Source organism: Haliotis rubra, unplaced genomic scaffold, assembly GCF_003918875.1.
Source record: "Haliotis rubra isolate DU_JTF1 unplaced genomic scaffold, ASM391887v1 Scf40, whole genome shotgun sequence".
NCBI lineage: Eukaryota > Metazoa > Mollusca > Gastropoda > Lepetellida > Haliotidae > Haliotis > Haliotis rubra.
The window spans coordinates 3,194,149-3,208,578 of NW_025767080.1; the positions used below are offsets into that span (position 1 = coordinate 3,194,149).

Genomic DNA, 14,430 nt, shown 5'->3' on the forward strand with positions numbered 1-14,430 from the left:
GACACCTACAGGAATTCCACCAATGTCCCTAATGTATAAACAAACCAGACAGCTGTACTAGACAAAATCATAATTCTTCTACAACGTAATTTGTGTGGAATTCCACCAAACAAACAGCATTCCTTACACACAGACCAGATGATACCTCGCAGATAGTGGACCAGTTGACCATCACCTCAATCTCCTCAGCCATAAACATCCCTCAGATAGAAAACACAATTGTGTGCCTGCAATCGTTCTTTATCAAACAACTAGAAACATTATTAACAACGATAATAAGTTTCATCTTTGACAACTGACTTTCTTCACCTCGATGACACACACTAATTAGCTGACAAATCATCTATACACCTTTTTCAAACAATCTCGGCTGTGTTTTTCTGACAATGCAGCTGTCCAGTAAACAAAGCAGTCTAAGAAACATGGCATCAATACACAAAGTGTTAAGACTTTCTAAAAGCACTATCAATCCCAATTTGATGTGATTATATGATCATAAACATAAATCTGGTTGCCATGGCAACAACTTCCATTATATCTTAGATAACAAAGAGGCATCACAAGGCAATCTTCTGCTGAAGCAGCTTAGAGACAGAGAGATGCATCACTTACCAGTTTGTCAAAACGACAGTGTGTGAAGAGTCACTTTCAACATCCATGCGAGAACGAGCGGGGAAAAAAATCTTTAAAACTTCACATATATAGACAGAAAAACATAGATACATTTGCACAGGCTATACAAACTCGCAGTTTGAGGAGCCTTTGAAACGCTACTCCAGTCTAAATTCCTCTATGTGCAGAAAACAAACAGTGTCTTTGAGCGAAGAGTTGTGTCAACTAATTCACAACAGACAACACACAAGTTCTTCCTCCAGAGCCCCACACGCTTCCCACAGGTGAAGAAATCAGAGGTCAATCGGTGCAACATGCATCGGTGTGTAAACAGCATAATTCCTGACAAGACCCAGCTCACAGGCTATGATCTCACTTTGGTCATCTTGACCCAACTCCTGGCATCTTGGAAGGGTCACCAAATCAGTATGATACAAAAATGTAGGACATTTCAGATATCTATTCTGATCAAATTCAGTAAAATTTGGTTGGATGGACGTCAGTAAGAGACAAATTTAAGTGATTTGTCTTGGCAGGAAACCAGCTAACCTCAACTGTTTGAGTGAGTGAGTGTGGTTTTACGCCGCTTTTAGCAATATTCCAGCAATATCATGGCAGGGGACTAGAGAAATGGGCTTCACACATTGTACCAATGTGGGGAATTGAACCCGGGTCTTTGGCGTGACGAGCGAACACTTTAACCACTAGGCTACACCACCGCCCGTTAACTGTTTGAAGAGAAAGGAAGGTATTTGCTGGGGAATAAGTTGATTTATGAGTATGGACTTCACTAAGCTCCTTGAAAGAAACTAAGGGGACACACAGTCACACACTTAGAACTATCAACTGTGGTAGTCTAGACTGATAACTTTTTCAGAATCATTTGCTGTTTTACATCAGTCAAGAATTTTTTCCAGCCATACGACAACATTATGTATGCTGTCAATGTGCAACGATAAAAAATCTCCTGATCCAAATGAATCTCCTTTCGGTCATGAAAAGGAATCCTTGCAACTTATTTTACCATCTGACAACAAACAGGGTATTGAGAACACAATGATGAACTCTATTGTTGTACGTTTACTGAGATTTTTTTTTAATCACAATATTTGTTATAGGAAAGGACCATATTCCAACATCTTATATAGCTGAGCTTCAACGGCACAGTTAAAAGAAAGAGTCGAGTGTTGTTAAAAAATTATTTCAGATATATTGCTGAGAATCATCTCAATTTAACTTTTGGGCCCAAAATATGTTGGTTTAAGATATTTACCAGCAGACGAATGATCAAAAACAGACTAAATCGTATTTTGAATTTATGATTAGCATATCCTGACTTGGTTAAGGGACGCAACTCCACACAACAAACTTCAAATGACAGGTAGCTGTAGTGATCATGGCACCAATACCATGAATGACTCCATCAATATTACGCATGTTGTGGGGTTGGAATATTGACATCCAGGCGCCTTTTAATCTAGTGACAATTACACAATAAGCTTAATCTCCTCTTCACTGAAGGGTTGACGCCTTAACCACTTGGCTACCAAAACTTCTAACAACCAAAAAGCTCTACAGAATTTGGCTTAACATCACCATGCTACTGATGTAGAAACATCATCAAGGCAAATCTGGGACTCACGATTGTATGTTCCTGGCATGTCCAGTGCACAGCAAACTATGGTACCTTCAGTGACATGGCCACCATGCTCCGAGGACCATAACGACATGGAACCTTCCATCAAGTTTCAGATTGGTCAAATTGATGCAGAAATCAAGCCCTATCTCAGCTAATAAAGGTGTTTCATGCATTGTTCATTTCCTATTCTTTCTCTGCAATGAGGATGTAAATGACCCAAATCTATTGCAGAGTGTATTTCTTACACCATCTACTGGTGCTGAAACGTACATATACATTGTAGGTACGTATATACATACAGCCAGCTGGGGTAGCTCAGATTGCATGTGGGAGATGAATTCCTAAGTGTATGAATAACAAAACCACACATCAGCAGATTGTCTTTTGCCGTGACTCTAATTCTACCATGACCTTGGAGAATATTCAGTTTAATAGGTACATGTCACTCCAGGCCACATATATCTGATTTCTGATGTTTTTTACCACGTAAGACTTTGAAACACTTGACTTAAAATGAACTAATAATTATCTGATTGTATTTTAGTGCTTCTCGAGTTAACAGACGAAATATCACTAATCATTAATGACAGCCTCAAAAATGAGTGGAACAGAGTGAGTTTATACAATCGGTTATACTGACAGCACTCCAACCTATTTTGCCAATCGGTTTTACTGACAGCACTCCAACCTATTCTGCCAATCGGTTATACTGACAGTACTCCAACCTATTCTGCCAATCAGTTATACTGACAGCACTCCAACCTATTCTGCTGTCACAATAGCCCAGACCAGCTGCACACTGACAATTGTGTGGGCACTTGTGATTGTGCTGACTTGGTTCTTACAGTCCTGTACATGGGTCGTATGTGGAGGAAATCTTGAGATGGTAGTATTGGATAGACCTGTAAAATGCAAGCTGCTCCTTGAATGATTCAAAGGACCTATTTCCAGCTTGTGTACCATTCCCTAACTCAGCTGTTGCTAAGTTTCCTGTACAGTATTTCAATGACTACATTGTTGGGAAAACAGAACCAATCCAGAACAACCAGCCACAAAGATAAGCAAGGGAAAACAAACACTAGACTACCACTATCAAGAAAAATATGTCTAGGCTAACAAAAATAGCTGAGGAAGGGCATATATAAAAATATGTCATTGAAGTTTCAGTCTATTTTCTTTGCAATCCTTTGTATGCATACATCTCCGGCAAGTCTTGATAGTAAACATCTCTTGTACCCATCCCTGGCCAATATGGTGGTTATGTTCATCCGACCATGGGCATCCATCTTCATCCCAGGCTCATGGCTATTATTCATCGGATGTCAAAGGAGCACAATTAGAATGACAGCTCTGCTCATTTGGCTTGCAGCATGATAAACAACAGGCTATGATTGATGTCTGGTATCTGATGTATTGTACTCATTCACTTACTCAATATATATCACTGCTGGACAGACATGAAGGTCAACAGGAAGCTGCCCTGCTCCATTTACTCATCACTGGCCACTCAATGCATATGACTGGGATGGGACACTAGTTCAATGAACCAGTGTCCCATCCCAGTCAGATCCACTGAACCAGTGTCCCATCCCAGTCAGATCCACTGAACCAGTGTCCCATCCCAGTCAGTTGCAATGGATCAGACTGGTTTGGGACACTTGTAGAATGCCTCACATTGGGACCCGTGAAGGTCTGGGTCAGAATTGATCTTCAGTAACCCATGCTTGCTTAAGAGGCAATTAATGGGATCGGGTGGTCAGGCTCGCTAACTTGGCTGACACACGTCATTGTATCCCAATTGCGTAGATCAATGCTCATGCTGTTGATCACTTGATTGTCTTGTCCAGACTTGATCACTTACAGACTGCCACCATATAGATGGAATATTGCTGAGTGCGGTGTTAAACAACAAACCAACCATATCAACCATCTTATTGGGATGGGACACCAATGCATCTGACTAGAGAATAGAAAGATTGGTCTTAGGACTATCACAGTCTCATAGTTGACTGATCTCCAATTTTATTTAACATTTTTTCATGATACCTCCCCTCTCATTGAACATCATGTCCATAAATATTGTTACAATTTAAAACCTCTTTATCTGACCATAACCTCCAGAACTGTGATTTATACACACCACCCACCCTCTATAGATGTGTCGTGTTTCATGTACACTGGAATATTCCTAGGCTCAAACTGTGTAAAATGACAAACATTTACCATTATATTGGGAAGCCTCGTTACAATTATCAAAACTAAACCAATTAAGCCCAAAATCAATATAGCCTGTCGAAGTGACCACTATGTATGATATCTGGTCACATGTGTTAAACATTCCTGCACAAGTCTAGAGAGTTTATCATCATCACACGGGGAAATGTCAACTGTGTAACACGAGATGACTTAAAACCAACATATAATATTACTACAATTATCGTGGCACAGCAAGAGAATCTACCACGAGAAACGTTTCAATTTCCATTCCATCATTTCTTCATTATTTTGCTGCAATTTCCTGTTACCGTGGAGACAACAGAAAACATTCCCTGGCGCCAAAGACAGGTGAAATCATCAAACGACACCAGTTAATTCATGGCTACAGTTTCATGCAAAATTAATCGCAGTTCTGCAATGTTCTCATCAAAGGATGGAAAACGGAAATGTCAAATACGGAGGAAATACTGTAGAAAAATCAATCTTGTCCTCTTGTGTCCGTCAGCATGTCAATCTAACATGTGGTTTTTCAGGAACAATTCATTTTCTAAACATTTATCAATATCTTCCTCCGTGGAGGCTGTTTGCTGTACATGCCAGCAGCTGGAGGTCTGCAATGTTCCCAAGGGGTGCAAGTTCTGAGACTAGTACAGTTTGATGAGGGCACGATGTTTCAATGCAAGTATTTAGTTTTCTGGAAAAACTTTGAAATTGATCATTTCTATGTCAAAGGTAAATCTTAGCAAAAGAGCTCGAAATTTAAAGAAGTCTGCATGTATCTTATCTTTTTCAAATTTCAAAATGTCAGACAGTCTGGAAATTAAATTTACAGAAATTCAGCATTATTAGTGGCAGAGCAGAGTAAATATTTCTGGAAGGTTTATATGACAAGTATCTGTTTTGAAGGAAAATAATACCCAAAATGAAATATTTGTCCATACTATCAAAACTGCTCCAGGAGATATCCTGTAGCAATACAGAAAATGCATGTAACTGAAATACAGTATCATTCCTTTGAAGTTTAACATCCAGATCACAAGGTTTTTCTTTATCTACAATGTGTGTAAAGCATCACTCTAAATCAAAGACATAACAAAAACTACTACCCCAAAGGCAAATTACAAGAATCAATTAGCATCATTCCTGAAACACAAACAGACCGATCCCCTTCATCAAACAAAAAACTATGGAAAAAACTCAAAGAAAACACAGACCCATGTGTTAGAAAATAAATGTACGTACCAAGTTAAAGGTGAACCACCAATGATGCCAACATGTACACTAACAGTAGGTGGCGCTATATAACTGTTACCCTACTGACTATCTCTGACTCACCTATGCCAGAAACTCGTTAACACAGGTAACCTTAGATGCGGGTTGCAGTATTATCTGCTTGGATCAATATCGCTGCACGGCCTGTGCAGCACACTCAGCAACAGGTGCAACAAAAACTCCTAAGATTTCCACCGATTTTATTTAACAAGAATCATTCTGGAATCCGTCTTGGCTTTTTCTATGACCACCCTGTTAACCAGAAGACCATAATAATAAAAAAATGTGAACAACTGAAAAATGTAACACAAACCTGCATAAAATTTTACATCAGTTTAAAAAAACATTGATAATATTGTTGGAAGACAAATTATTCTTAAATTAGTGCCATTTGTCACCAACAAATTTCAGCTATTATCATATTTGTATTTGGAATGTACCAGTGTATTTGTACTCACTGAGTCTGTACAACACTGCCAGTCATTGAATTTTACACTATAAATATCTTATGCTATATCATTGTAGTTAATCACCTGTCAGTAGAATTATTTAACTTCATGGCTGATGAATCAGTATGAATTGATCTTTTTATTCCTCATCAATGAGACGCTGAAGCACCCCCCTCCCTGGCTATGAATTTCTCACTGATTACGGAGATAAAGACAGTCATGCTTAATGTTCAATTGATTTTGTTCTGTTCTCGGGACAAAAATATCTTGCTGTTACTCATGTTCCAAAACTGGCTTGAGTTGTTCCAGCAATTATATAGCACAGTGATTGCGTTCTACTGACTGAACAACATCTGCATGTGATTCACAGGTAACTACACTGACTCATGACATAAATAATTCATCAGGTTTGGGGACACAGTCTCTTGTTACAGGAAAATGTGTGGGTTCTGATGGCTCTTATCATTGGGTATTCTCATAATACCACTAATGTCCCCCATTATAATATAGACATGATTCCTGGGTCCTGTTACAGTGGCTGGGTGAGAAGGCTGGATATGATGGCAGGTTATGGGGTGGATAGAGGAAAAGAGGGAGGGGGGGAGGGGAAGGAGGGGGCAGGGCAGGTACGGTTGAGATTGGAAGAAGAGAAGTGGTGGATAACTGGTGATGGATTCTGAAATGTGGGTGAGAGAAGATGTGTGAGGGGAGAAAGGGTGAAATAGATAGGGATGCAAAAGGGTGGGTGGGGAAAGGGGTGGAACAGGAAAGGGTAAAGTGAAGCAAGAGGTGAGGAGAAGATGTGAACAGAGCTTGATTTGTTTTCCCAAGATTTTTAGGTTATTACAATGATTGTTCAATTCTACAAACATAATTGATATGTTGTAAATATTCAGATGTTAGACACTCTATTCAATTCCCTTTCCTCACAAATTAATTATTTTGACAACCTTACCATCATAAAAAAATTAGCCTCCTTTTTGCAAATAATGAACTGGTCATATATACAACTTCAAACAAATTTCAAATACCTATAGATAAACTTGCTACACTATATTGTTATCCTATATCAGTTCATATCATCTATATTAGTACTGTTTCTATATGTAACACGTGTATAATGAAATATCTCGCCTCTTGTATTCCCAGAAAGGGAATAAAACATTCTGAGATGCAATATAATATCTAAATAGATCTTGATGAAATAAGCCTGGTGCTTATTGGCTAAAATTAATTTAAGACATCGTTAACTACAAAAATAACTGCACATCTTATCTCCCCCTGGCTGATTGTTTGGATAGGCTCTAGTTCCGACAACCCACGTGCTTCGTCCATCACTTACCAACTTCACAGAATCGTATCTTCTGTAAATGTCTGTATTTTCAGGAAAGCACTCTGCCTTCCAGTGAGTCAACACACTATAGGTTAAGTGATTTATGGGAGCTTATTAGAAACATTCTAGATTTTCTTACCAGCACAGTCCAAATTTAGCACCACATCCAACAGAAATGTCCATAAAATGATGAAATGGCAGCAAGGGCATCGTCGGTAGTGGATGTTGCCGAATTAGATACAGGGAAGCAGACATTGATTTTTGTCAATTTGGTTACTGGCACCGTAGCCAGAGCCATGACTGGTGGCTGTAAGTTGCAGCTCTGGAGTATCTTCTTTAGTAGCAAAAGGAACACATCTAGTTATCTAGTTAAACTGAACACATGCCAGCCAGCAGCATCATCATATCTCTCCAACACACTTACCACACACAAACCCCATCCACACACACACATCACCCGGCCCAATTAACCGACCTACCTACCCACACACCCCACCCTACCCAATTAACCCACCTACCCTCACGCACGCACACACAACACCCTACCCAAGTCACCCACCTACACTCATGCACGCACATACACACATCACCCTACCCAACTCACCCACCTACACTCATGCACATACACACTACCCAATTTACTCACGTACACTCACGCACATCTTCAAACATATTTTATCTACACAATCATTTTGCCCTTAATCCTACTTTTATGAAATATGTTCCAAATTCAATTTTCTATATTATTTCTTGAAAAATACCTTTTCACAGCTCACAACTTCTACACAACACGTAAGAATGATTAGTTTCTTGTCATAAACAAAGAGAAACAATCTCATTGCAGTAATTGACTCTTGAGTGAATAACGAACCAACCGCACCATCAGGAACACACACGATCATATTACTACTCATAAGGACTGTTGCTGAATTAACCCACTTCTGAAGAGTTCTCTCTTCTCTCTCTCTCTCTCTCTCTTGAGAACAAGGTTAAATTGGTCAAATAAAATAAATGTTGTTCTGATTACACCTCTTTGAAATTTAGGGTAGGTAGGTAGGATTTAAAAAATATATATTTAAAAACATTTTTTTTAGAAGTACAAACTAATAACACATTTATCAAGCTTATTTTATTCACACCGCCTAAAAAAGATAGGGTCGGCACCAGAATTCAAGGGTCAGTCGGGTAATCGGAACAACATTTTTTTTAGGCCATACCAACTGACAACATACACTGCTCAAAAGAAGTTAAGGAACACCCTTGTTTTTCATATTACGATATATATTTCAGTTAACCAGAGCCATATGGAAAAAATATCAGAAAATCTTTTACGTCCTTACTGTAGTACATATCCCAACTTCTTTTGAGTATATACTCTTACATCTTTTGAGCATTGTTTTTAAATCCCTGAAACTTCGAAGTATTCCTCAAAACCAGACCAGTCTGTGTGGGATATAAACAACTAAAAGGTTAACCAGTTTAGAAACTAAAATAGACATGTGAAAGTGTTATGCATTAAGGATATTGGTGATGAAGTATAAAATAAGATATGACTGAATATGCAAGTGATATGAATCAGTTTACAGATTTGCAAATATAAGGTATGGAAACAAGGTCAAGTGGTAGTGCCATAACTAGAACATATCCAGGTTGAAAAAATGGCAACAAGTATAAAGATCACTTTTCATACAATTCTTTTCCTCAGCACCAAGTACTCACCACAAAAATATGTAAATAACTTCCGTGGAATGAAGCAACTTGTAAGAGGTGCCGTTAAATCACCCAGAAAAATCACCTAGGGAATCAGAGAAACAGCATTTGACTCTCTTGTGCCCGCTCCAAGTAATCCAACAGTATTGATCCTGAGCACTCTGCAACAATATCATCCACTGCGCTAACTTCAAACTATCCTTGAATTTGCTAACTCCAAAGTCGTTGCTTGTCTCCTTGAATAAACAAAATCCAATTTGCTCGAGTACAAATTTTCCAAAGAAAATAAAAAAGCACAAAAAAGATTCCTTCAAGGATGAAGAGAAACTCCTGCACTGATGGTGTCTGGAGTTGAATATGTTGCGTCTGCTGCTAGACGTCTGCTCCAAGGCGTCTGCTCTCTGTGGAATGAGGACTGTCACTCACTGGCTGCTGGTGAAAGAGTCTAGCAGCCAGGCTTTCTCTTCCTGCAGTGTCTGACACAGTTTCTCCTGCGACCAATCTGCGTCACCTCATGTTCACATTCATAGAAAGCAGAACTAACAAGAACTTAGGGAGGGAGCAAGGAGGCAGTCGCTTTCAACTCAACTGGCATCTAGATTAAAAATTCTTGAAATAGCTACTAGGATGCACTACAAGAAATGTTTCTTTTGAAATGATCCTAGCCAGTACCAAGGAAAGCTGTGTTACATCTCAAAGATTCTAGTGTTATCACTGTGTGATAATGGTTGTCTCTGATGATTGCTTACTGTTTCGGCTCTATTTACAGAAACATTTTTAATGATGATGTATTTGCCTTCTTGGAGTAATTCTGTAAATGCCAAGCCATTTTGCCAACATAAACATGACTTTCTGATTAAAATCCAAGATAAAGTGCATACATTTACTTGCCATAGGTCTCTATACTTCATTTTTCATGCAAGGACTTTCACGTTAATAAATGCATATAATGAGAATAAAACCCCATTCTATCAATAATCATAAATAGAAGGCTAACATTAGTCTTAAACCATTATGAACATATACTCTCATTGCTCAGGCAACTAAACAGGTTAGGCATCATGAATGTTTTGGGGGATACTTTTTTATGCAATGACTGAGCACTTAATTTCATGAAGATATCAACAACAACGAAAGTCATGATCCCCAGTACTTTTTGTCCAATATATTTCAAAGATCCTAATATTTATTCAACTCATTCTAATTAAAAATGAATCCAAACCCAGAGATGTGTGCATGCTTCGTCAACACACAAAACTTGTCCAAACTACAAAGTATCAGATGTTGAGATAATAATCCTTCTCTATTCCTTGAAAGTTAAACCAAAGAGAGCAGAGACCTCATATGGCTACCCAAACCCTTTTAACAGATAAGGGCTGTCCAGTGTTGTGGATCTTCTTAGTTGTTATCAAAGTAGTATCTTATCTGGTCACTCTCAGATGTGGAACCCATGCAAGGCGCTGGGGCCCATGGAAGCCAAAAGGTTATCACAAAGGTCTTATTTCAGCAACCCTGGGCATCCAAGGCTTGATAACATCAGGCAGACGGCATCTTTCGGGACAGTTCATCCACACCAGTCTCACAATGATATCAAGCCTCAGTAGCTTCTCACATAACATGACACCAGAATACAATCTGTACAGTCAAGCATAGAAAGTGTATTGTCCAGCAGGATGTTATCACCCCACAAAACTGACCTTGAACAACTTCCATCCTTGAACAACTTCCATCCTTGAACAACTTCCATCCTTGAACAACTTCCATGCATTCTGTGTAGTGAAACACTTAACCATGATCTGACACCATGGACTAAAATAGGTAGTTGGTGATAAATGGTAGTTAGTCTCCACTGAGTGAAGACATGTTCGCTCTATCAACCTCTGGTCTGTTCAGCAGCATAATGCTGTATTATGATATATATGTTATAACTGACTGGTTATGACTGACTGACTGAGTTTGGTTTTATGCCGCTTTTAGCAATATTTCAGCAACATCACGGCGGAGGACACCAGAAATGGGCTTCACACATTGTACCCATGTGGGGATTCGAACCCGGGTATTCGGCGTGACGAGCCAACGCTTTAACCACTAGGCTACCCCACCGCCCCTGAGCGGTTATGAGAAAAACTCCATCTAAAAAATATCTGTGGATACCATGTGAATTTGATACAGAATATAATGTACAAACTAAAACCCCTCCTCACATACATTCAAACCTAGCCTGTCTCAGTCCCTGAACCACATTATTTTCCTACAGCCTAGCCTTCTCAGCAATGCCAAAGCCCTAAATGAAGCAAGTCTAGATTTTCCAGAATTTCCCAACTAACTGGGGCTCCTTTTCAATTTAAATGGGTTCATTTGTTACTATCAAAACTATACATACTACTCACACTTTGCTAAGGATCATACAAATTCACAACTCTACTTAAAAGTAGATTTACAATTTGAAATTGTATCCATTTAAAACTGGATAAATAATAATATGGTAACCCCTCTTTAGGCAAACAGTCACTTTAATCTAACAGTATGCACTTGATACATGAGTAACCATAAAAATAGTTATCATGGCACCAATCAACCATATTGCAAATCATAGAACGAATCATTGACAAGTACACAACACCTGTCAATAGCAGGTATGGGATCCACAAGATGCAATGACATACTGAAACCTAGGATCCATGCTTACAATAAGCTTAGATGTTTAAACCAAATTTGGCCCACATCATAGTTAGAGGTGTGACGATACAGAAATTTCACGATACGATACGTATCGCGATATCATGGAACGATACGATTTGATACGATTATCTTTAGTTATTTTCTTTAAAAAAAGTGTATTTTGATAACAAGAAACAGTGTAAATTTTGACATAACCATCAATTTCTGGTGAAAGTTCACAATATTAAGGTCAACGATACATATCACGATACGGAAAAAAGTATCGATGTATTTATTGTCAGAAAAAGTATCACGATTATCGATACTACAATATAACATCACAGCTCTAATCATAGTTTTCTGTTGAATCCATGATTTGATCCTTAGCAAAGTGTGAATAGTATATATTCAGGGACTAATTCAAAGTCTGTTTATTCGGAACATGTGAACATATTAGTCCTCACTATAAAGTTATCTTTTTCTGAAACACAATATTGGTCCTATCTTGAATCATTTTCACCAAAGTACTCTCACCACTGGATTAGCTGTAACACAGAATATCCTGACAACCTCCTGCTGTGCAGCAGCCTCACACATACATTACACATATGAAGACTCCCAGAGAAGAAGATGAACGTTTTTGGCAAGACAGGTTAATTAGCAACATGTTGGCTGAATAAACATCCACTTGATAACCATTCCATTAGACTTAAACATAAACAAAACACTGTCTAACGTTTCTAAATAAGAAATATCAAACCATATTTTTGTCGCTATGACTTTCATAAGACTCAAAATATAACTACCCAGAAGTAAATATTTGTTAACTGCCATATCAACTAGAGCTGTTAGCACTGAATAAGAATATGTTTATGTACAAAACAGTAGTTTCACAAAACTGATGATGCTATCCCATCTCAATGAGCAATGTACACGCATGAATTGCCTGATCGTAATGAGTTGAGCTAGTTTAGCTTTACACCACTTTTAGCAATATTCCAGCAATATCACAGCGATGGACACCAGAAATGGGCTTCACACATTGTACCCATGTGGGGAATCGAACCCAGGTCTTCGGTGTCATGAGCGAACACTTTAACCACTCAGCTACCCCACTGCCCCTGATTGTAATAAGCTTGGTTACCATTCAGAGAAGTGTAAGTGGACATTTTGCAGTCTGAAGTCCATCATTTAACAAGTTCTCTGAAGATTTTCGAGTATCAAGCTTCCGCTTAGTTTGCTACTCAGGTCAAGGAGCATCACTGTGTAATGTAACATTCATCCCTTGTAATTCCTTCTAATGTGACGGGTGTGTTAGCAAAGAAAGATTCTGTTCTCTATCAATACACTGTAGATAGATTAAACTTGGCATGGGATTATTCCAGATTTCCATGCCCACTCACACACGTATAGTGTATCACATACACTGGGATCATGAGCCCACTCACATATATAGTGTATCACATACACTGGGATCATATGAGCCCACTACAGCAGCAGCAGCTTGTCCTTGGTTACCATGAGGAACCATCATAGACTAATACTTAGTCCCTGAATATATATATTTTGATAGTAACAAATAAATCCATTTAAACTGAAAAGGAGCCCTAGTGAGTTGGGAGATTACCTGGGGAAATATAGACTTGCTTCATTGAGGGCTTTAGTATTGCAGGAAGGGCTTGGCAGTAGGGAAAATAATGTGGTTCAGGGACTGTGAGACAGACTAGGAGCAATCAATGTAGGGAATCAAGCATGGTCTTGAATGGAGCATCGACTATTATATACTATTCAATTTTAAATTGTTATTGTACATGTTTTAATATATTTATTTGATTTCACCTATGGTAATGAACAAGAAAGACAAATGAATAAATTATGTTTACAGTCATATCCCCAATGGTTGAAGGTGAGGTGAAATTGGGTTTAACGTCGTGCTTGAGAATATTTCGCTCATATGACGACGTCCCCCAATGGTTGAAAACTTGAGCATCCAATTATTTGACATACCACATACCAAGTGTATGTGCGTCTTTAAACACTATATTAAATGAAAAAATATATAAAATATAGATTTGTATGTTCTCGTGGTCTTTTAGATTAAATGTTATACTGGTATAAAGAATGAGAAAACAGAATATTATAACTGTTTTAAGTTGTGCTGTTTCAGTCCATTGATTTCACAGGATAAATTTCAAGAGAAATCAGACAAAGGTACAAAGTTGACATACTGGGATATGTTTTCCAGTTTTCATTATGTCAGATTAAACAGATGGCAAGAGACCATAGTACCCATCTGCTGCCAGCTGTATCGTTAGCGCCATCTTGTGTCAGGAATGGTCTACAGGGTATGAATCACCACAGGTGCCGATCTCCGCACTTACATATCTCCCTCAGTCATTCAGTGTTTGTCTTCCACAGTGGCGCTGAGTCACCTAATTGCTAATTGTCATGATCAATCATAGACACGCAAGACTAACTCTCCACTCCTGTAAGGGAGAAGAAGTTCAAAAGTTCAATGCATGATACAAAAACAAAAC

General features: G+C 38.5%; 1 protein-coding gene across 7 annotated transcripts in view; it reads right to left on the reverse strand.

The window, feature by feature from the left end:
* Positions 1–14,430, reverse strand: part of LOC124287427 (skin secretory protein xP2-like) — an 80,855-nt gene that overhangs the window by 12,778 nt on the left and 53,647 nt on the right. Inside the window, exon 1 of one of the 7 annotated variants that reach the window (XM_046723972.1) lies at positions 9,242–9,625. The exons of the other annotated variants lie outside the window; for them this stretch is intronic. The gene's annotated coding sequence lies outside the window, so the exon portion shown is untranslated. Of the gene's footprint in view, positions 1–9,241; positions 9,626–14,430 lie in introns of those variants that run through there. 7 annotated transcript variants of the gene reach the window in all.